Below are 22,484 nucleotides of genomic sequence, written 5' to 3'. Positions count from 1 at the left end.
CTTGTATGTGAGAACGTACGTTCATACGGGTAGAATTCCCGGAAATGATTATTCTTCTCTTTTCAGTGCTGCGTAGAAGGGAAGATCAAAATGGGTTACAACTTTAGTGGAGAAGAAAAATATCCTCTCCCTCTCATCCCTCTCTTCTGTCTCCATTCTCCCTCTCCCCCTATTTCTCTCCCCTATCTCCCCCTCTCTCTCCTCTCTCTCCCCTATCTCTCTCTCCCCTATCTCTCTCTCCCCCTATCTCCCCCTCTCTCTTCCCTATCTCTCTCCTCTCTCCCTCCCTCTCTCTCCCCTATCTCTCTCTCCCCCTATCTCTCTCCCCTATCTCTCTCTCCCCTATCTCTCTCTCCCCCTATCTCCCCCTCTCTCTTCCCTATCTCTCTCCTCTCTCCCTCCCTCTCTCTCCCCTATCTCTCTCTCCCCTATCTCTCTCTCCCCCCTATCTCTCCCCCCTATCTCTCTCCTCTCTCGCTCTCTCTCCCCCCTATCTCTCTCTCCCCCTCCCATCTCCCCTATCTCTCTCTCCCCCCTATCTCTCTCTCCCCCTCCCATCTCCCCTATCTCTCTCTCTCTCTCCCCTATCTCTCTCTCCCTCCCTGTCTCTCCTCTCCCTCCATCCCTCTCCCCCTCCCTCTCCCCTATCTCCCTCCCTCTCCCCTATCTCCCCTCTCTCTCCCTCCCTCTCTCCCCCTCCCTCTCCCCTATCTCTCTCTCTCCCTCTCTCCCCTCCCTGTCTCTCCTCTCCCTCCATCCCTCTCCCCCTCCCTCTCCCCTATCTCCCTCCCTCTCCCCTATCTCCCCTCTCTCTCCCTCCCTCTCTCCCCCTCCCTCTCCCCTATCTCTCTCTCACCCTCTCTCCCCTCCCTGTCTCTCCTCTCCCTCCTTCCCTCTCCCACTTCCCTCTCCCCTGTCTTATCTCTTTCAGCTGCCTTACTTCCATGTCCTCCATACTCTAATATACCCCTCCCCCTCACAGCATCAAACTTCCCTTTTCCCTCCCCTTTCCTCTTTCCCTCTCCCAGAGCTCTCTCTAATCCCCCTCCCCTCTTCTCACATATATTCCTTTCTTTCCCTCTCTTCTCTCTCATTCCGTTCTCTCTCTCTCACTCCCTCTTACCGACTCAGATAACCCGACCTTGAATACAAATAAACTAGATTTCCAGAACAAATACACGAAACGCTTGTGAAAAATAAATCATTTTACTTGTTATAAAACTCTTTGTTATAAACGAGAAAAGTGTTTCTATATGAACCTGAGGGTAAAGAAACTGCCACGGTTCCAGTACACCGGAGATACCAACGCATGCCAGGGGTTGATTCTAGAAATCGGAGGTACGAATAAACCATGTTAGACTATCAGAACAACAGCTGTAAATACTGACCAGTAAGTAAACATAGATTGATTGACCAGTAGCTGATTTACACTGGCAGGTACAGCTCTAGGATTGACCACAGACTAACTAACACAAGGCCATGTGAGATGTGAGTCAGAATATATGAGCTAAGTTCAATGATGTGTATATCAATCTGTTACAGCCTGGGAATCCTTCAGGCATTCACCTTATTTGAAAGTGTCATCTGAAGTGTGGACGAACAGTTTTTGAAAGTGCGCTGATAAAATGTCTAATGTCTGGTGTTTGTAGTTCATTTTCAATCAAAAATGTCTCAGGTGAAGCACTGAACACATGTGAAGTGTGGACGATCAGTTTTTGAAAGTGTGCTGATAAAATGTCTAATATCTGGTGTTTGTAGTTCATTTTCAAATAGAAATGTCTCAGGTGAAGCACTGAACACATGTGAAGTGTGGACGATCAGTTTGAAAGTGAGCTGATAAAATGTCTAATATCTGGTGTTTGTAGTTCATTTTCAATTAAAAATGTCTCAGGTGAAGCACTGAACACATGTGAAGTGTGGACGATCAGTTTTTGAAAGTGTGCTGATAAAATGTCTAATATCTGGTGTTTGTAGTTCATTTTCGATTAAAAATGTCTCAGGTGAAGCACTGAACACATGTGAAGTGTGGACGATCAGTTTGAAAGTGAGCTGATAAAATGTCTAATGTCTGGTGTTTGTAGTTCATTTTCAATTAAAAATGTCTCAGGTGAAGCACTGAACACATGTGAAGTGTGGACGATCAGTTTTTGAAAGTGTTCTGATAAAATGTCTAATGTCTGATGTTTGTAGTTCATTTTCAATTAAAAATGTCTCAGGTGAAGCACTGAACACATGTGAAGTGTGGACGATCAGTTTTTGAAAGTGTTCTGATAAAATGTCTAATATCTGGTGTTTGTAGTTCATTTTCAATTAAAAACGATCAACAATACACTATCTACATTCTCTCTCTCGTCCCTTTTGATCGTAGAACAGCAAAACAGCGTCAAAGATCACCATTTATTGAACTGATGCCGTTTAAGACGTTTCGCGAGATGTCGATCATTCAATCATTCTATTATACCAGTAAATATAAGATAGCAATTTTACGGCTAGATTCGGTATCGATGAATCGCGCGGACCTCGGTCGCAAATCGAATCTCGATCCCGAGTCGTTATACGCCGTTTCCTATTAACCAGTCCGATCGAATTATCCCCCGAGTAGCGCTTAACAAACGGTGATCAAACGGTATCGGATTCGGTTTTGGCGTCAAGTCGAGATTTACGCCGATGTACGCCACCTCTCAAAGACATAATCGAATTCGTGAAATGTAGGAGTAGCAAGATCGCATTGAATTACAGGCTGATTATAAAAACTGGAGTTGTCCCGACAGGGGTTCACGACAAACTGTGGAACTGGGTTCACTACAAACTGTGGAACTGGGTTCACGACAAACTGTGGAACTGGGTTCACTACAAACTGTGGAACTGGGTTTCAGAGTCAAATTAAACCCACACAACTGTGGAACTGTGTTAAGAGTCAAATTAAACCCACACAACTGTGGAACTGGGTCCAGAATCAAATTTAACCCACACAACTGTGGAACTGAGTTCAGAGTCAAATTAAACCCACATAACTGTGGAACTGGGTTCAGTCAAATTAAACCCACACAACTGTGGAACTGGGTTCAGTCACATTAAACCCACACAACTGCGGAACTGGGTTTGTAGACAAATTAGACCCACAAAACTGTGAAACTGTGATATGATTCAGAATTGTGGGTTCAGTGTTGATTAAAGGTAGTATATCTGATAGCGATGTGAAGGTAGTTTCGGTGATGTAGTGCGTGTATAGCGCTGTGTGTGTATACACGTCTCAGGGTAAGAGACCAATATTGATCGCACGCGGCTGTGAAAATGTATAAATCTTATCCTACGCGACCATCATAATAGAAAGATCAGCTAATCTGCGATCGATGCTGTGGTATAGAGGCCGAGAGATCATCGGCGAGCCCGATCTTTAAAGGGCTCGCGGATTGATGACGAACGAACTCAGGATTCGAATTCGCGTAATCTTTCCGAATTTATTACACATTTTCTCACGCCGAGGAACAATAGTTAATTCAAGCAGTTACCGATCCGACTTGAACTCAGTTTTCGCGTGAATTCCGAGCTCGCGAAAGCCGACAAGAAAATGGATCCAATCATAGACCGATAACCTGTACACTGAAACGTGGTGAACGGATAATAAGATAGAATCCCACTCTCTACAGATTGAAAGAATTTAAAAACAGGAAATTTCGAACAATCTAAAATATATGAAACACACGACAGGTGAAACCTGACAATGATCTCTAGGGTGAGATCGAAATGTCGTGTATTATATATATTTTAGATTGTTCGAATAAAAAAATTTTGTTTTTAAATTCTCGTAGATAGTGGGTTTTTATCTTATGGATCCAATCGTTTTTTTCGGCGGGAATTCATTTCCTCGCAGTTCTCCAATCAGAACCCCCGTCTTCGCATTAGCGCCGATTGCGAAAAACTCTAGCGGCGCCAAATGATTTTTATGAAATAATCTGATCAAGAATTACAAGCGCATTACCGGGCGGCCCTCGGGGAACATAAACAACCTCAACAACGCTGACAATATGCCGATTTATGACAACTGAAATATCACGGGAAAAATCAACCATCGCTCAAAATGTTAGCGCTAGTTTTTCTGATGCCCTGAAGTTCGTTGTAACGAGGTTCCGCTGTATATAAAAATATCGGTTATAACGAACGGATTTTCTGGTCTCCTGAAGTTCGTTGTAACGAGGTTCCGCTGTATATAGAACTATCGGTTATAGCGAACAGATTTTCTGGTCCCCTGAAGTTCGTTGTAACGAGGTTCCGCTGTATATAGAACTATCGGTTATAACGAACAGATTTTCTGGTCTCCTGAAGTTCGTTGTAACGAGGTTCCGCTGTATATAGAACTATCGGTTATAGCGAACAGATTTTCTGGTCCCCTGAAGTTCGTTGTAACGAGGTTCCGCTGTATATAGAACTATCGGTTATCACGAACAGATTTTCTGGTCTCCTGAAGTTCGTTGTAACGAGGTTCCGCTGTATATAAAACTATCAGTTATAACGAACAGATTTTCTGGTCTCCTGAAGTTCGTTGTAACGAGGTTCCGCTGTATATAGAACTATCGGTTATAACGAACAGATTATCTGGTGCCCTGGACCCAGTTCCACAGTTGTGAGTTAATACTTGACTCTGAGATAACTCATTGAAATGAACTAAATTCAACTCAGAGTTAACTCTAACTTAGAACCGCGGAACTGGATCCTGAGAAGTTCATTGGTGCAGTAGATGAAGAAATGGCTGTAAAACTCGCACGTTGCAGAGCATACATCTACCACAAAGGAAATGCATACGGCAGCAGCTAATAACACAGCTCAATACGAGACTGTTGTGCAGACCAGTGGTGTGTGTATTTACGAAATTAACAACAGCTCAGCCGCAACGTCGCTGAACACAGGGATGAATGTAATGAATCGAACATCTGGTCCCCGGCCGCTAAACAAAAGACTTCGCGGTTTAATCATCGTGAACATGGGTTTTACAGTAAAACAGTACAATTCATACTCGTAATAACTACTAATATTTTCAATCAACTTAAATTTGTGTAGCTACTGTTTGCTGTAATGAGGTAAAATGTTTATTTCGTATATTAGAAAAGAGCTCATTGATCGATGTAAAATTTTAATAATGTAATCAAATTAAAGCCGGTCCAACTGTGGACCTGGTGCTAAGACTATCTTTAGTTCTATACCTAATCTAAGGCCAGTCTTAAGATCTAAGATCTATTTTGGACATAAGTCTGGACTGCGGAACTGGGTTCTGAACTGTGGAACTGAGGTCAGAACCATGGTACTGGGATCTTGACGTGTGGAACTAAACAAGAGTGAATACACAGCAAGGGATAGGGATCCTCCTGAATAATTTTAGGGTAAAATTATTTAATAAGTTAGCAAAGGGCTAATTGTCTCGAAGTGGCACAATTTCGACTTTTTCCGGGATTTCTCACAAGATTGCTGTGGGCCCCAGCATGTATCCTTGCAGAATACCATGGTTATTAAAGTCCTGTATATAAAGTCATATCGAATAAGATCAAATGATTTCCTTGACTGCAATCCTGCATGAATGAACACATGGCTTTCAACCCGACAGAGTCCTGACCTATAGCCCCGAGTGCGGTCCCGCACATAGCCCCGGGAATCTACACTCCAATATTCCATAAGATATTTGAATAATATCCAGCGCGGTATTTCCTAATTTGCCGATACCCACAAGGGATAAGGCATGCACAGATTTCCATAAAGATAACTCAAGCTATACGCGCGACTACTACTGTGGGTTTGAGAAGAACCTCTGAGATGATTCAACAACATTCAACACCCAGGGCGAATTCAGGCCAAGTAGCTTTCTAGAAATTAAAGACTTTATAGAGAATCGCTGATTCAGAAGCTAGCTCGATTTCAAACGTACAAGTTAAGCGATAAAGATGCCTTTTTCGATGGAAAATGTTCCTTTTGAAACTACTGCCCACGAACGTTCCTGTCAACACTTATCACAATAGAGCAGGAATTGTTACTGAATCGAGAACTTTATATTCGTTCAAATTTGCCAAATGGGAAATATTGAAACAACAGCCTTAGAAATTCCTGATTTTTGAATGTGATAGAAACTCTAGTCATCAGGATCCAGTTCCACAGTTCTGAGTTAAATTTGACTCTAAAGTTAAAAAATCGAAAATGAACTAATTTTAACTCAGAGTCAACTCTAACTCACAACTGTGGAACCGGACCCAGAGAGTGTTCGAGCGGGTTAGCGAATAGTCACCATACCTGACTAATGGTCATTGCAAACTATTAAACCCTGAAAATCACTTCAGCTCATTGGCTTAAGTGGTTAAGGCGCGCGGCTGCCGTGCACAAGGTCCCAAGTTCAAATCCCAGCTGAGCAAGGTTAAGAAATAGGGTTAGAGCTATGTGAAAGAGGATTATTTCAAAATTTATTTACTTAAAATAAAAAAAAATACTTAGAACTTCACTATTTTCAAAGAAAAACCTTCTTTAAGAACTTTTACGGAATCGGAATAACGATTTAGTGAATCGCGCGCTAACCGTATTATAAAACCCGTACGCAGCTATCATCAGCGAGCTCTGTAACCGACGACGACAACGACTATAAATCAATCCGTAGATTATTCCGAAATCCGGGCCGAGCTTTAATTAATCCCGGTTAAATCCGGGCACCGATTGCTACTAAGTCGGTTGTTTATTTTGCCGTTCACCTCGCCGTCAATCATCGAGACAGGAAATTGGCAAATAGCTTCTGCGTTGCATTTCCATGACAACCTGTACCCCCTCGCGGTCGGCAGCTACGGCCGGACGGCGCGCGTAGCTCCTCGCGAGGGCTGAGTGAGTCAGTGAAAGTGAAATGAGAGACCGATTAACGAACAGAGAATAAAAATGATCGGTAGACGGCGATACAAAAAAAAACGTGGATTCCGTCTGAATCAGTGCAACGAATCAAACATTAATTACAGCAGATTGATTTTCAATTACCGGCAGAATAAATCAATTTGTAGCCTGGAAACCACAAGACATCCACTATCATAGTATGCATCAAAAGTGTACGGATAAAATATCTAATATCTGGTGTTAGTATAGTTCATTATCAATTTAAAATGTCTCAGGTGAAGCACTGAACACATGTGAAGAGTGGACGACCAGTTTTACAGACAGGATGCACTGGTTTTTCTTTTTGATCACTGGTTTTTACTTGGTTGATGTAATAATGCGATTCACCTGAGTGGACACACGTATTGCTGCAGACAATATTAGTACGACACAATGCAGCTGCTGCTGTTGTTGCTGCTGCTGCTGCTGCTGCTGCTGCTGCTGCTGCTCTATTCTCAAACGCTCACTTGGCAATTTCACAGGGCCGGTTGCTAGGCGACTAAGACGTCGGATTAATATCTTTACGGCTTTCGTACTCGTCGGTGACGTCCTCAAGAGAGATCACCAGAGAGAAGAGAGGGGGAGAGTGAGGAGAGGGGGAGAGTGAGGAGAGGGGGAGAGGAAGAGAAAGGGGAGAGTGAGGAGAGGAGAGGGGGAGAGTGAGGAGAGGGGGAGGAGAACAGGGAGAGGGCAAGAGAAGGGCAGAAAGATAATACCTGCTGCCGGGCAAAAAAGAAATAGGCTATTTATTCTTTCTTCTCTCCCTCATCTCTGTCTCACCCCTCATGTCTTTTATCTCCCTCATCTCTCACTCTCTCTCTCCCCTCTGTCCCGCTCCTGTCTCTTCTCTCCTCATCTCTTCCTCTCAGCTATTTCCCTCTGTCTCATTCCTTATCTCTCCCTCTCTCCTCCCTCCCTCCCTCTCTCCCCACTGCCTCTCATCGCTCCCTCTCACGTGGCAGGCTTCCGCAGTTTAATTTCCGTCGCAATAAATGAGGAATTTACATTTTAATCTCATTATTGAACACGCACGGCACGTGGCAGGTTAATCACAATGTATACCAGCAGCAGCAGCAGCAGCAGCAGCAGCAGCAGCAGCAGCAGCAGCAGCAGCAGCAGCAGCAGCAGCAGCAGCAGCAGCAGCAGCAGCAGCAGCAGCAGCAGCAGCAGCAGCAGCAGCAGCAGCAGCAGCAGCAGCAGCAGCAGCAGCAGCAGCAGCAGCAGCAGCAGCAGCAGCGGCTAGATAGAAACAGCAGCTTCATATACTGAGTGGGTTTAGAACTGCACGGGCCTGCTTGTCTTAAGACCATTCTCACGACATCTTTGTTCTAAAGCCAAGCTAACACCTTAAGACCAGGCTAAGCTCGTTCTGATTCTAAAACCAATATATTAACTCAATATTACTCGCGATTAGTCTAAGCTCATTTTGGTTCTGTAGTCAATCTAATAACTTAAGACCAGTCTTAGCTCATTTTGGTTCCATAACCAATCTACCAACTTAACACCAGTCTAAGTTCACTTTTTTTCTATAACAACTTAAGACCAGTGTTAAGATTTAAGACCACTTCTAAATGTAAGACTCTACTAAGGAACTGAGCCTTGCTAAAAGGAGAAATTGGAGCGAAATCAAAAAGCTTTGAGGCATCAGTAACGCATAGACCGTAGTGTAGGAGGTACCATCCGAGATATCCAGAGCCATTTTTAATCGATCACATTATACTTTTGTCAACAGCGCCATTCATCATAATAGATTACATGTACAATAGAAAGCTGCTATTAGACTGGGTCAGTAAGATATATACCCCAGAAAGTTGCTGTAAGACTCGGTCTGTAAGATATATGCCCCAGAAAGCTGCTATAAGACTCAGTCTGTAAGATATATACCCCAGAAAGCTGCTGTAAGACTAGGTCTGTAGGATTTATACCCCAGAAAGCTGCTATAAGACTGGGTCAGTAAGATATATACCCCAGAAAGCTGCTATTAGACTGTGTCAGTAAGATATATACCCCAGAAAGCTGCTATTAGACTGTGTCAGTAAGATATATACCCCAGAAAGCTGCTGTAAGACTGTCATTAAGATATATACCCCAGAAAGCTGCAATAGGACTGGGTCAATAAGATATATACCCCAGAAAGCTGCTATAAGACTCGGTCTGTAAGATATATACCCCAGAAAGCTGCTATAAGACTCGGTCTGTAGGATATATGCCCCAGAAAGCTGCAATAGGACTGGGTCAATAAGATATATACCCCAGAAAGCTGCTATAAGACTCGGTCTGTAAGATATATACCCCAGAAGGCTGCTATAAGACTTTATTAGTAAGATATATACCCCAGAAAGACTAGGTATCTGATAGACAGACAGACACAACACAGGCAGACAGTACTCGCCCTCCCAAAACAATCAATAAATCCTTAAATGAAAAAGTGCTAAATATTGATCAAACCCAATTGCGACAAAACATGAAATCAATTGAAAAATGACAGCAGTTTGAATGAATAAATAGTTCATTGTGAGAAGTTCAGACACTGGTTCACATCAATCGTTACTACTATGGGAACCGAGAGTTTTTTGGATATATTCACCAGACGTTAGACATTTTATCAGAACACTTTCAAAAACTGATCGTCCACACTTCACATGTGTTCAGTGCTTCACCTGAGACATTTTTAATTGAAAATGAACTACAAACACCAGATATTAGACATTTTATCAGCACACTTTCAAAAACTGATCGTCAACACTTCACATGTGTTCAGTGCTTCACCTGAGACATTTCTAATTGAAAATTAACTACAAACACCAGACATTAGACATTTTATCAGCACACTTTCAAAAACTGATCATCCACACTTCACATGTGTTCAGTGCTTCACCTGAGACATTTTTAATTGAAAATGAACTACAAACACCTGACATTAGACATTTTATCAGCGCACTTTCAAAAACTGATCGTCCACCCTTCACATGTGTTCAGTGCTTCACCTGAGACATTTCTAATTGAAAATGAACTACAAACACCAGATATTAGACATTTTATCAGCACACTTTCAAAAACTGATCGTCCACACTTCACATGTGTTCAGTGCTTCACCTGAGACATTTTTAATTGAAAATGAACTACAAACACCAGACATTAGACATTTTATCAGCGCACTTTCAAAAACTGATCGTCCACCCTTCACATGTGTTCAGTGCTTCACCTGAGACATTTCTAATTTAAAATGAACTACAAACATGTGGTATCAGACATCTTTTCAGTGAACTTTCAAAAACTGATCATCAACACTTCACATGTGTCCAGTGCTTCACCTGAGACATTTCTAATTGAAAATGAACTACAAACACCAGATATTAGACATTTTATCAGCACACTTTCAAAAACTGATCGTCAACACTTCATATGTGTTCTGAACCTCACTGGAGACATTTTTAATTGAAAATGATCTACAAACACCAGACATTTTATCAACATTAAAAAGACTTCAGGTTTATAATAAACTACCGCAGGCGTATGACATAACTGTATAAGCTACCCTCGTACTAATCATCGACAGCAGCGAAAGTCAGCAACGTGTGAATTCAACATCTAGCGCATTCCTAGGGAACGAAATTGATGTGTCACACACAGCTGAGGGCGCGTTATTTACAGTCGCACTATCACCTCCAGCCTGCGTGCCAGCCGCGTGGCTTCTGTTTAACTCAATTGAGCAAACACATTTCAATAGATGATATTCAAGACGACTCTTGGTTTGTATTGAAGAAGGCCACGACACGAGCGTAAAATCGATGCTAGTTGAAATGTTGATATTGTCATTGCGCAGATGCGATATTAAATTCTCTAAAAGCTCTTTGACTGAGGGCTGCGCGCGCGCCAATGAATGACGATCCTATCGATATTATTACGCGCTAGTCCCCCTACGGGGATCATGTATTATTTATCTTAAGACGTTTAAGATAATTGAAGCGCCTTAATCTGCGCGCGCGCGCGCGCGATGCTGTACGTACATATTAGATTTCATGATTAGAATCGGAGCTTTATGGGCTACAGTTGCACGAGTCATGTCTCAGATTTAACAACAGTCTTAATAAGCTCAATTTCGTTTTTACAGCCAGTCTAAAGCCATGCCTATTTTGGTTCTATTATCTTACAAGCTAAGACCCAATACCATTTAACTGACATAAGACCAGTCTAAGCTCATTTTGGTTCTATAACCAATCTAACAACTTAAGACCAGTCTAAGCTCATTTTAGTTCTTTAACCAATCTATCAACTTAAGACCAGTCTAAGCTCATTTTGGTTCTATAACCAATCTAACAACTTAAGACCAGTCTAAGCTCATTTTAGTTCTTTAACTAATCTATTAACTTAAGATCAGTCTAAGTTCATTTTGGTTCTATAACCAATCTAACAACTTGAGACCAGTCTTAAGAATTAGAGTAGAATATTTAGACTTCAGGGGCTGGTTCCATAGTCGAGACTTAAGTACAATAGTGGTCTTAGACTGGTCTTAAGTCTAAGCCATGACTATGGAACCGGTCACTGGACACTTCTGATCAAGGAGGGCTCTCGGGTTTAAGTTAGAATTCCGATAGAAGTAAAACTGTCAGTTTCAGGAATTCTTTGGAATTCAGAGCCCTGTATATAGTCACGGTCGATTTAAGCTAGGCTCAGGATATCCAAGCTAAGCTAAGCCGTTCTTGATTCCGACGGGAATTAGAATTTCGAGGAGCTAAGTTCATAAAAATAATTCCGTTTGCTAAATCGCTTTTTACAACCTTTCACTGGAGAGCTCTATAACACACACTAACGGCGACTTCATGAATAGAATCGAGTTAGATTATTATCAAAAAAAAAAAAAAAACGCGCACAAAAAACCAGTTATTAAGAGATATTAGTGAATAGCCTACTGTTACTGTGTACAACCTGTTAGCTCCCGAATGATAATATCTTTAGAAATCTATTTACCTCGCGATTTTTTATTTCTTCGCAAAGGGTGAGTAGAAACTGTGCATTAATCATATTCGAATCTATCAAAACCTGTCTCGAAAAAGAAACGATGGCTCCGAAGTTGTAACAAACGTGTTTTGTCAACGGCGTTTAGCGGAACGCGGCTATTCAAACGCCGAGAATGACACCGGCCGAAAAAAAAAAAAGAAACAACACTTTCATATCGTCGACTTTTAAAAGTCAATAATCGCCTCCAATTGAAAAAGATCCGATTTCATGAACTATTATACACGTAAGTAACAGGTTCTATCACGTGCCGCGTAGAAACTTGTTCGTAAGGTTGATTTCAAGAACTGGTCTTATTCATACATATTTGAAGCACCTGCTACGCGAAATCGCATTGCATAGTGTACCCCCCTTGAAATCTGACACCACCTGAAGAAAAATTCTCCAGATTCAGCAGGGTTAAATAGTGTCCATGACCTTGATCTCATTTACTGAATTTCAATGACTTTCTGGACTCGGATTCCAGAGCTCCGTTCCACGGTCATGGCAAGACAATTTTAGTTCTGTAACTAATCTACCAACTTAAGATCAGTCTAAGTTCATTTCGGTTCTATAACCAATCTAACAACTTAAGACCAGTCTAAGGTCATTTTGGTTCTATAACCAATCTAACAACTTAAGACCAGTCTAAGTTCATCTTAGTTCTATAGCCAATCTAACATCTAAAGACCAGTCTAAGTTCATCTTAGGTCTATAACCAATCTAACAGCTTAAGACCAGTCTCAGCTCATCTTAGTTCTATAAACAATCTAATAACTAAGACCAGTCTAAGCTCATTTTGGTTCTATAAACCGATCTAACAACTTAAGACCAGTCTAAGCTCATTTTGGTTCAATAAACAATCTAACAACTTAAGATCAGTCTAAGTTCATTTCGGTTCTATGACCAATCTAACAACTTAAGACTAGTCTTAGAATCTAAGACCATTATTGGACTTAAATCTCAACTGAGGAACAGGCCACACAGGACTTATATATATTATCGTAAGGCTTAAGCCAGGAATGCTGAAATTTACATTTTCCAGGCATTCTTAAAATCAGTAGATTTGAAGAGCTGTAACAATGAACTACTACAAGAGTATCAGTGATCTGATACCATTCAAGGACTATGATAAAGACTTGAAGATTTTAAAGCTCATTGCATGATACTCAAGGGCTGTGAATAGATCCATTCCCAATTCAAAACTTCAAGGACTGCTATGAACTGTCGCTATCTGTACTTGAATATCTGATTTCAACATCAGCCCCTCCCTCCCTCCCGTTAGAAACAATCCCGGTGAAATGGACTCTGAAACGTTTCGACGAGTCCATGATTTCATAGGACTTAGTAAAAAGTAAATCAGTTCACGTCTCGTAAATAGCTAATCACCTGCCTGATCGCTGGGAGGGAAAATTTACTCGATCAACTTTTCAGTGGAAGCTAAATGCGATTGTTTTCGGCAATTAGTTGATGGCACCTTTAACCCTTTCAGTGCGGACTAATTAAGTGCCGGAGATAATTTGAACATTTTGAAAAATTCCCTACTAGTGTGTTGAATAACGGGAATACGACTATAGTGCGTCTACACCTCGGCGCGGTGTATCATTAGTTACTAGTATTTCACTATGTTCGTCAGGTGCTGCCATTTTTCAAGAGAGATAATTACTAATTACTAATGACATCAATACACCGCAGTGCGGTGTACTAGCGAAATCTATCACCGATTTATACACCGCACTGCAGTGTAGACGCACTGAAAGGGTTAACAAGTTTAGACGTATCTCCTGTAATGGCTTGTAGTATATTCCAGACGAAATGGGACCGGACAAAAATGGAAAAAACCGCGCGATGCAAAATCAGGGATGAGATATTAAAAGATTCCTCTAGATCGCGATGATATTCCTACGCTTATGTTATACACTACAATGAAAACAACATCTGGGATATTAAATCTATAGCCGGCACAAAACGCATGCCGCAGCCTGCAACCAGCGTGTGAGCTCCGTCGATGATATTTTATTGAATAAACATTGATTCAAATAATTAGCGCCTAATCAATTACCACGCACAGCACCACGGGGCTCTATCATTATATCATAATATATACCATTACAAACTGAGAGGGGAGAGGGGGAGAGGGAAAGGGGGAGAGGGGGGAGAGGGAAAGGGGGAGAGGGAGAGAGAGTAGAAGACAATGAAGCAAAATCCATGTGCTGTTTAAAAAGTCTACAAAACTGAAGGCAGTCATGGTTTAGATGTGACATCAGCCTTAGACCATCCTAGTCCTGTAGCCAATCTAACAACTTGAGACCAGTCTAAGCTCATTTTAGTTCTATAACCAATCTGACAACTCAAGACCGGTCTAAGCTCATTTTGGTTCTATAACCGATCTAACATCTTAAGACCAGTCTAGCTCATTTTGGTTCTATAACCAATCTGATTACCAGTCTAAGACCAGTCTAAGCCGAGTTTGGTTCTATAGTCAATCTAACAACTTCAAGAAGACCAGTCTATAAGACCATACAAGACCACTATTGGACTTTAATCCAAGCCCTATTACCTCGTTATTAGTAAGCTGAAATATTAAACTCAAGAGGATTTTTATCGATATAAATGAATTCCGACGACCGTACATAGCCATCGCGCGCCTCGAGTCCATGAAATCAAAAACCTCGCGCCGAGAAAATGAAGTTCATTAGCATTGAGTAAACTAACGCTCGTTAATCTAAACCAACAACCAGCAGCCAGTTTTACTGCCGTTCGTTCGAGGATTAGTATTCGGTTGTTTTTAGAACGCCTCCGTCAACTGAGTGTGTGTGAGAAAGAAGATATACTTTTTTCTAATATAACTAGATCTCGGATACCACGTGGAGCTCAGCTCAGCTCAGCTCAGCTCCACGTGAAGTAGAAAACAACATCTCCGGAGGAGGGCCAAGTTTTATAACTAAGCGTGTTCCATCGTTTCAGTTGTGGACTCAGGTCCATGGTTACCGACCCAATCCAACAGTTCTGGACACCAGGGGCCGGTTGCACAGTCATAGCTTAGATTTAATACCAGTCTAAGACCAACTTAGTTCTAAAGCCAATCAAGAAATTAAGACCTTTAGATTTACGGCTACTTTTGGACTTAAGTCACAGCTGTGCAACTGGTCCCAGGTCCATAGTTCTGGACCAAGTTCCACAGGTCTTGACCCTGCTAAAACAGTTGTGGTCTCAGTTCCATGGTTACTGACCCAATCAAACCGTTCTGGACCTACATCCTGGGGCCGGTTGCATAGTCATGGCTTAGACTTAAGACCAGTCTAAGACCAACTTTGTCTTAAGATCTAAGACCACTTTTGGACTTAAGTCACAACTGTGCATATGGCCCCTGGATCTAATTCCACAGTACTGAATCCTGTTCCAGTTTATGGACTTAATCCAACAGTTCTGGGCCCAGGTTTGGTTACAGGACACAATTCCGCATTTCTGAATCAAGTTTCAGTAACTGGACTCAATTCCACAGTCCTAAATCCGGTTCCACAATTCCGGATCCAGTTCCACAGTTCTGGGTTAAGACAGCTGAATCTACAACAATCACTTGGAAATGAGCTTGATTTTTCAAGCTGCCGAACTCAATCCCGACGACTTTTAGCAGCGAACACACTCGCGAGTTGGAGAGCAAGAGGGAGAGGGAGAGAGAAAAAAGAAAAAACTTCCGCGTCTTTTTCAAACACTGCCCGCATAACTCATAAATCTCATCGTAAACAATACCATTGTATCGGATATAGCAACAGCGATAAAATCATAACTCATTATATCATTTCCACCAGTCAGATAAGCGAACGCATGAGATCGCCATAGTTACTATCGGTCCGACTGATAAGCCGTTTGAGAGTGGTAGAGCATGCGAGAAAAACTTATCATAAGCCTATTACACATGCATATATATATATATATATATATATATATATATATATATATATATATATATATATATATATATATATATATATATATATATATTTACACAAGTGACTGAGATATTGCTCGATTGCGAAAATGTTTTCATACGCGCATGCAGCAAAAATGTTTCGTCCAAGGTCGCGTGTGGAAACCCAGTTCCCAGACTTACTTCTTACGATGCGCGCGATAGAGAGATAAACCTCTGCAGGGAACGGAAGAAAACTGCGCGCGAGAAAGATATAGGAAGCGATATCCTGTTTTCTGGATGAGGCAGATAGCCCGGGTAAAGGAAGCTGATCAAAGGCAGTCGGCGCACCCAAGGTCACTAGCCCAAGTGGTCAGCACATCCAAGGTCGCTAGCCCGAGCGGTCAGCAAATCCAAGGTAGCTAGCCCGAGCGGTCGGCAGATCCAAGGTAGCTAGCCCCGACTGGCAGTGGAACTAAGTAGCTAGTGCCAGCAGGCAGTGGATCTAAGATAGCTAACCCCCTCCCAGGCGCAATGTGCATCAAAATCGTCGCTTAGAATAAAATAGGCCCCTCAAAAATTATATCACGAGCGAGAGAGAGACTGTGCAGTTAACACAACAGACACTCATTAAAACACGGCTTAAACGCAATAAATTAAATACAAGTACCAACATCCAGACGATTTAGACTGACATTTAACCCCCCCCCCTCCTCTTAATAAAACAGTCACAAATCATTACTTATTTTTAAAAAGCAGAGAGAGAGGGAGAGAGGGGGAGAGGGAGACGCCACTTGAACCATATTTTAACTGGGGGCAAAATTTAAAAAGAGACCGCCAAAAAATCTGCATCAGATGCGCATTTTTCGAGGACGCTACCGACGACCTGCAGCAGAATTCAAGTGTACTTGACTGACATTTCTCATCCCCTTCAAAACTCAATTATTCTTAAAAAATAAGAACATAAACTTTAAAACGTACTCGTATCATTTGGTTTAATCGTCAGGAAAAACAAAACCCGACCAAAATCGGCGATTACTTTTTTTTCCGAAGGATGTCGTCGTTTGACTTACGACTTGTTTCGAAATCGGGAAGTCACGCTTTTTAACGGCGAGAAAAACAGCCGGGGCCCCCGCGATGACTTCGAATTATTTCAAATTGTCATCCGATATTCCATTCTAGAAACCGGCGCCGCATTTCTATCCGAGGAATTCTTAAAACCGCGGAAAAAAGACTTTCGACGAACGACTTACGACTTATATTCTGTAGAATAAGTCGAAGAACAAGAAAAACTATTTAGTTTTCTAAGCCGAAAATAAGAACTACCAAATGACTGGTAACTCGCGCAACTTAGTTCTCAAATTCTGTAGAATCAATCTAAGAACATGAAGGACCTGCGACTTACGCAGCCACCAAAACCATTCTACAAATGACTAGGGCTAGAGACTTACTTTTGAAAGCGCACGAATTCGAGAAAAACACGCATTGCCAGTAACCTCTATTAAATCGTAACCCCCAAAAAGATCCCCCCCCTAGAAACACCGCTTTTTCCATTCAAGCCGCACTTTTTTTACCCCGCTGAAAAAATGCATCCACTTCTGAACCAAATTATGGAAATTGCGACTCGCCTAAGCGCGGATCCAGTTCCATGCCATTGGTTCGAATTTGACTCCGGGTTCGAAAAGATTGATACCTTGTTTCTCATTTCTGCTTGAGCTTAACGGTTGAACCGGCCGGCTGCCTATATACCCTGTACATTAATTTTTTTAAATCACGATAAAGCTGACAATAACAGACCTGGCAGTTATAGAAATGATTACAGATTTTATCGCTGTTTACAAAAATGACCCAGCTGATTAGGAGAGACAAGGTATCATTTTTTCAAACCCTAAGTCTGAAATTATCTTAAATATATAGAGTCAAACTCATTAACTGACGACTACCATGGAACTGGATCGCACAAATATTTTTTCTTTGAACATTAGCAAAAAACAATCTTCATCTGTTCGTAAAATTGTGAAAAACTTTCGATTAACCTGATTTCAATTTTACGAGAAAAACCTTTAGAAAAAAGAGATCCAGTTCCACGATCCACGGATAAAGGTAACTTCTAAGACTCAAAATAAATCAATTTTCCAGTGTTTTTTTTTAAATCGGTTTTGAGTTGAATTTTCACACACGTGAACTATGGAACTAAATACTATGAGTTAATGCACAGGGTCCCTACAGATATCAGCCATTCCTGGATATAAGGAGTTTTAACAGGGTCCCTACAGATATCAGCCATTCCTGGATATAAGGAGTTTTAACAGGGTCCCTACAGATATCAGCCATTCCTGGATATAAGGAGTTTTAACAGGGTCCCTACAGATATCAGTCATTCCTGGATAAAAGGAGATTTAACAGGGTCCTTACAGATATCAGTCATTCCTGGATATAAGGAGTTTTAACAGGGTCCCTACAGATATCAGTCATTCCTGGAGACATATCTCCAAAATACAGTAGAAGCCTCAAAAAATCGGTACCGTTTTTTAATTTACTGGTTTCGTAGGCAATCTTTATCCTTGAGACATTTACTAAACTAGGTTTCTAATTCAGTAACCGCCTAATTTAGTAAAAGAAAAGAAACCCAGGTCCCAACTGTAACGATTTAGGGGTAGTTTACTGTACAACAAACTAGACAAACATTTCTAAAAGCCTATTTTTCAAAATTAAAGTAGTTTTGGGCATTTTTCTCAAATTAGCGGAGTTTCAAACATCTTAAAAAGCATTTTCCATTTGAAATGAGTTTGTAAGGAATCAAGAAGGCGTAGGGACCCTGTATATATATATATATATATAGGCGAATCATTTTTGTCCCTACCTTACTGATTGAAATTTCATTTTTTTACCTAAAAAAATAATATCATTCGACAGAAAATAACACAAAAACGTTCACAACAAACTGTTCTTCTTTCTTGCGTCGTCGGGTCCCATGCGCCGACAACCAGTCCGTGTTTTCTATCCGCTCTTTGATGGCAAACGATTTGCTGCGACAGAAAAGATGGTATTTCCCGAAAATGACGATTTAAATCCTTCATTCGGGCACAAAAACAACGAAATAATCCGATTCCTTACGAACGACAGCCGCTGAAATATCCCGCCGCGATTTTTCATCCGCTTTTCGAGTCCGCTGTGGGTATCTTAAAAACATGGTCGCCACCCGATGCGGACTTTCTTCCGGCATTGTCTCTTTTTTCCTACGTTCTGTTTTTTCGGATCTAGTCCAACGGCGCGCCGAATCTGTGACGGTTATCTTAAAAACACGGCCGCCTCGCGATGCGGACTTTTTTCCGGAACAAATTTCTAAACGGACGCAACTTTTCCTTTTTCGACGCGCGTTTCGTCGGGGACAAATTTTCGATCGACAAAATTTTTTCAAAATTTCGACGCGGACTTTTTTTCGGCACACGGTTAGAAGGACGTTATATCTACGTTATTTGAAAACGCGTTTGATTTCAAGGCTAAGCGTCTGGGTAGGGAGCACGGGGTGTGGTAGGAAGGGGGGACAGGAGAAAGCTTGTCGACACTAGGTGCAAATCAGATTTTTTTTTGTTGTTTTCGTTAAGATTTTTCGAAACAATTTTTTCGGTGGTTAAAAAGAGGACGGGTTTTCGATATATAGTTGATGATCGAGGGGGGTTTGGCGGAAAGCCGATCGAGAGAAATAATAAACAACCGAGCCGGGGACTGCGGCCGATTGAGAAACATGCACAAAGATCATCGCCCATTTGCGCCCGAGATTCAAGATTATTCCAGGCTGGATGATTAATTTTCAGGGGGTAGGGGGGAGGGGGAGAGGTAGTAGGGTTTCGGTGGAAGACGGTGGTTAATCAAGTTTTTGAAAGCATGCACGATATTTTTTTCGCGGATGTGTTACGCTAGAAAATTGACCGATGAAAAGTCAGGCGTCGATCCCGGGGCTGGGGGGGAGGTATGGGGTGCTGTGTCTGTGACCCCTACTCTGGTGGCAAAATTATCCAATTTTTTTCGAAAATATTTCTTTAATTTCAATTTTTCTTGAAAATTGTGCTTCTAGAATTTGCGAGAAAAAAAATTTGCAGGATAGCCCCAGTCCCCTCGATCAATCCCTACCCCCATAGACCCCCAGTCCCCCACCCCCGGGATCCACGCCTGAAAATATGTTTAAAGGCTAACAGCATCTGCTAAGATTTCGAAACTTGCGCCATCATGATTTTTGAACGGTTGCTTTGTCAGTTTAGACCAGTAAGGAAATCAGAAACATATTCAAGCAATTGATTATTCGAATAAATTAACATCTACTTAAATTGTTTCGATATTTCAAAATGTCTTCGATATTTCCTAAGATTTCAGTAGGTGGAGCTTTTTCTTTTTTATAAGTAATTTCGAAATTATTAGTTTTTCTTTTTCGAAATATCAAAAATATAATTGCTTCTTATCGCGATTATCATAAGCATTTCAATTCAAAATTCAGTCGAAAGATTTTCAAAATTATCGAAATATAAAAATATATCGTGATATTTATTTACACTTTGAAATTAAATTGATAATAAGTTTTCAATATATCAAGAAAGTCGTCATTAAATTAGATTTCAACTGAGAAATTCTGAAATTCTAGCTTCAGAATTCTTTAAAAATATCCAATACAAAAAATATCAATTGAAATATATAATTTGAAATCGAAATATCCAAAAGATAATTACTTCTTTTAGTGTAAGTATCGTTTTTATTTGAAATCCGGGTTCAAAACTATCGAATATATCAAGAACATGTTGAAATGAATAATCAATAATTCCACTTGAAATTGAAAATTATCAAAATTATCATATCAACTTTTCTCAAGATTTAGTGGCCAAAACCTAACCTTTAATCTCAACCTTGTAAAAATTAATATCTTCAAATGACATGTATTTCTTGCCAAAAATACACGTATTCTGTATGTATTCCATGCGTATTTTAGCTTACAATAACTATGTATTGTAAAGGCAAAAATGTTACAGAATTAAATTACCACAAGTCTTGAACAAAGTCTTAAGAATTTAGCTTTAGATAATATTCTATATCAATCCATCGAGAATATTCGCTATTTATGAAATGCCGACGTTTTCAAACTGGTTATCGAAGTCTAAACTGACAAGAGCCGTCAAAACCGAGAAATTGATCGATGCTATATCTCGTGTGTGTATAGTAGTAGACACACGGATGAAGGTTAGTTAGACTGAGAGAGTCGAGAAACCGAGCACAATTTAAAAAAAAAAAACATCAAAAACCGGGTGAAAAATATGATGACAACGAAAACAGTAACGGTTAAACGTACCTTGGTGTTTTTGAGATGGGTTCTATAAAGGTTTGGCGGGTGGAGCTCGCTCAGGTAGCTGGTGAGAGGCTGGGTAGTGTGAGGGTGGTATGTACAGGTACCATGCACAGGAGAGCCGAATCACTCACAACAGCTGATTAAACAGTCGTCGTACGCGCCGCACGCACGCTAGTTCTCGCTGCAGAAATAGTGCGTCGAATACTGTCTCGCTACGGCGAGTTTGAAAGGTTTGAAAAGGCCCGATTTCAAGCCCGGTGACTTGTATGAATAGAAAGGCGGTGTTTTGTGCTGTCTAGCGAATGGTTTTCAGTATGTTCAATAGGATTTCGTAGCGCGCGTGTCAATACGCCTCGAGTATATAAACAGCTTGTGCAGTTCAAATCGGTGACTCACTCATAACTTGATCCTCGAGATAAGCGACGCGAGCGCGAAATTTAAAACAAAACACTTGCCCGATTTTAGAAAATCGGCATAATATCAGGGGCGGATCCAGACGTGCTCCTGTCGCAATTTTCCAGTGGCCCTGTTGAAATACAATGGCAATATATACGGGAGACTTTTTTCCACCTGAAATTCCAGAGTTCTGAAATTATATGACAGCACTCTTGAGCTTAGGCCTGCCTAGAATTTATTATGAAATGCACTGAAAGTTTTCCAGACCCTTGTTTTGGCGTGGATACCTAACTTGCCCTTTTTTCGGTATAAGGCTAACCCTGAGTAGTGTGCCCTTTTCATTTCTTGGCGCTCCTGCCATTGCCCTGGACCCGCCGCTTATAAACCATGGCATAAAATTATTGACGGATCGAAACTTCAAACGTTTCCTTCATAACACCATTCAAAACTTTACATTTTAGATTAAAACTGGAATTTGCTGTACATGACGCCATGTTTGATATTGTAAGCCTTGCTGGGCGGCTTTGTTCGTAAACCAGGATGGCCGGCAGAATTTCACTGGCACAATTTTTGTCGGAAACTTTCAAATGAGGTCTGACTAAGGGTGCTGCCGGAACTGCGCTTATCTTATCAATTTGCCCTAGAATGTTGGATAAGACAGATCTAGAGCGCCGGACTTCTTTTTTTAGTTTAAATGCGTTTTCAATAGTAAAACGCGTGCATGTAGTAGTAGCCCTAGACCGAATCAAATCTAGCTGCTAAGTTTTCATTCGAAGTGTCCGCACGTTGAGTTTTTGCGAGGTCCCGTTCTTTCGGGTGTGTCCTCCGTTTAATTTCATGTTATGCCCTATTTTGGGGGTGCACTCCTCCCTGAATCACACCCGCCCTAGATCCGCCCTGATCCCGCATTGGATCCTCGCCCCTGATTAAATCCGTTGCTTTGATAATGAA

At 41.2% G+C, this 22,484-nt stretch overlaps 1 protein-coding gene across 1 annotated transcript in view; it reads right to left on the bottom strand.

Moving 5' to 3' along the window:
- LOC141906777 (poly(rC)-binding protein 3-like) overlaps positions 1 to 21,204 on the bottom strand; it is a 140,305-nt gene extending 119,101 nt beyond the window's left edge. Inside the window, exon 1 of the mRNA XM_074796141.1 lies at positions 21,141 to 21,204. The gene's annotated coding sequence lies outside the window, so the exon portion shown is untranslated. The remainder of the gene's footprint in view (positions 1 to 21,140) is intronic.
- Between the last annotated feature and the right edge of the window lie 1,280 nt (positions 21,205 to 22,484).

The sequence above is a fragment of the Tubulanus polymorphus genome, chromosome 6 (assembly GCF_964204645.1).
Source record: "Tubulanus polymorphus chromosome 6, tnTubPoly1.2, whole genome shotgun sequence".
Lineage (NCBI taxonomy): Eukaryota > Metazoa > Nemertea > Palaeonemertea > Tubulaniformes > Tubulanidae > Tubulanus > Tubulanus polymorphus.
Note: the sequence above shows the minus strand (reverse complement) of the source record. Positions and strands in the feature narration are given on the sequence as shown.